The sequence below is a fragment of the Crocuta crocuta genome, unplaced genomic scaffold (genome assembly GCF_008692635.1).
Source record: "Crocuta crocuta isolate KB4526 unplaced genomic scaffold, BGI_CrCroc_1.0 scaffold610, whole genome shotgun sequence".
Lineage (NCBI taxonomy): Eukaryota > Metazoa > Chordata > Mammalia > Carnivora > Hyaenidae > Crocuta > Crocuta crocuta.
The window spans coordinates 201,222-204,027 of NW_027527456.1; positions in this window are offsets into that span (position 1 = coordinate 201,222).

Below are 2,806 nucleotides of genomic sequence, written 5' to 3' on the forward strand. Positions count from 1 at the left end.
CGTAAGGGACCCCAATCGAAAAATAGGCAAAGGATATGACAAGCAGCTCATAAGCGCGATGCCAAGAAACAGATGAAGAGATACTTGAGCTTTTTAATAGTTAAAGAAGTGTAAGTTAAAACAACTATGGTATGTTATTTACACCCATGAGGTTATCGTGAATTGGAGAGCTGGACCATGCCACGCCTTGGCAGGGATGAGCAGACAGATGAACTTTATGCCCAGAGGGTGACAGAGAGTGCCATCTGACACTGCTTTTTTAGGTATAACTAAGTCCTGTGACTTAAATCTGAGACCTAGGCAGATATCCCCGGGCAAGTCCTGTCCTCACAGAGGACATAGATTGTTTGGGAGGGACTGAGTAACACTGGTGAACCTTGAAAACACATGCTTCATGAAACAGAAATAATCCAACTAACTGGATGACCAATACCTTTGCATTAATTTTTTTAACTTACTAAACTTCATTTTTTTAATGTTTATTTACTTTTGAGAGAGAGCACAGGGGAAGGGCAGAGACAGAGGGAGACAGAGGATCTGAAGCAGGCTCTGCACTGTCAGCCCAGAGTCCGATGAGGGCTTGAACACACAAACCGTGAGATCATGACCTGAGATGAAGTCACACTCAACCAACTGAGCCACCCAGATGTCCCACTAAACTTTACTTTTTAGAGCAGTTAAAAAAAATTTTTTTAATGTGTATTTATTTTTGAGACACAGAGTGTGAGCAGGGGAGGGGCAGAGAGAGAGGGAGACACAGAATTGGAAGCAGGCTCCAGGCTCTGAGCTGTCAGCACAGAGCCTGACTCAGGGCTCGAACTCCCAAACCTTGAGATCATGACCTGAGTTGAAGTTGGCTGCTTAATCGACTGAGCCACCCAGGTGCCCCTACAGCAGTTTTTTTTTTTTTTTAAATTTATTTCTAGGAGAGAGACAGCGTGAGCAGGGGAGGGCCAGAGAGAGAGGGAGATACAGACTGAAATAGGCTCCAGGCTCTGGGCTGGCAGTCAGCACAGAGCCCGACGTGGGGCTCGAACCCACCAACCGCGAGATCATGACCTAAGCAAAAGTCAGACGCTTAACCGACTAAGCCACCCAGGCGCCCCCCCTACAGCAGTTTTTAAAAATGTTTATTTATTTTGAGAGAGACAGAAAGCATGTAAGCAGTGAAGGCACAGAGAGAGGGAGAGAGAAATCCCAAACAGGCTCTGCGCTGACAGCGTGGGGCTCAACTCACAAACTCTGAGATCATGACCTGAGCTGAAGTTAGGAGCCAGACACCCAACTGACTGAGCCACCCAGGCACCACAGTTTTGTTTTGTTTTGTTTTGTTTGAAAGAGAGAGTGTGTGTGAGTGCACTCATGAGCCAAGGTTGGGCAGAGAAAGAGAATCCCAAGCAGGCTCCACGCTCAGCACGGAGTTCGACACAGGGTTGGATCCCACGGCTCTGGGATCATGACCTGAGCCACAATCAAGAGCCAGTTGCTCACCCCACGGAGCCATCCAGGTGCCCCTATTTTGTAGAGCAGTTTTAAGGTTGCATAAAATGGGGGGCGCCTGGGTGGCTCAGTAGGTCGGGCGTCCAACTTCGGCTCAGGTCATGATCTCACAGTTGGTGGGTTCCAGCCCCTCGTCGGGCTCTGTGCTGACAGCTCAGAGCCTGGAGCCTGTCTTCGGATTCTGTGTCTCTCTCTCTGACCCTCCCCTGCTCACGCCATCTCTCTCTCTCTCTCTCTCAAAAATAAGTAAAACATTAAAAAGTTTTAAAAAAAGGTTGCATAAAATGGATCTGGTACTACAGAGTTCCCATGTGCCCCTCTCTCCATGACTCAGCTTCTCTTGTTAGTAATATCTTGTGTTTGCATGATGCGTTTGCTACAATTCATAAGTTAATGCGGATACCTGATTGTTAATTGACATCAATAATGGTTGACATTATGGTTAACTCTTGGTTTTGTACAGTTCCAGGAGTTTTGACGAACGCATAATGACATGGGTCCAGAATGACAGTAACGGACAGGAGAGTGTCATAGCCCTAAACTTCCCTCGTGTTCCACCTATTCATCCTTCCCCCCTCTTCCCATGAATCTCCTGCAACCACTGATCTTTTTCCTGCCCCTATAATTTTTTTAAATGTGGTAAAAAAACAACAACACATAACAGAAAATTTACCGTCATAACCACTTTACGCGCACAGTTCGGTCGTGCTAAATATATCCACATTGTTGTGCAACTGATCGCAAGAACTTTTTCATCTTGCAAAACTGAAACTGTCCTTGTGAGAGAAGTCCTCATGGCCCCCTCCCTCCCGCAGGNAACCCACAAACCGCGAGATCATGACCTAAGCGAAAGTCGGACGCTCAACCGACTAAGCCACTCAGGCGCCCCTGCATTCTGTTTTCTGCAGAATTCTGCAGAATTCACCATTCTGCATTCTGTTTTTATGAATTTGACTACTTTAAATACTTCATAAGAGTGGAATCACAGCGTATTTGTATTTTTGCAACTGATTTCTTTCACTTCGCATAGTGCCCTTAAGGTTCATTTTTGTGGTAGCGTGTGTCAGAATTCCCTTCCTTCTTTTTATTTAAAAAATCTTTTTTAAATGTTCATTTATTTATTTTGAGAGTGCAAGAAGGGGAGGGGCGGGGGGGCAGAGAGAGAGAACTCTAAGCAGGCTCTGCTGTTAGCACAGAGCCTGACGTGGGGCTTGATTCCAAGAACCAGGAGATGGTGACCTGAGCCTAAATCGAGTTGGCTCCTTAATTAACTGAGCCACCCAGGTGCCCCAGAATTTCCTTCCTT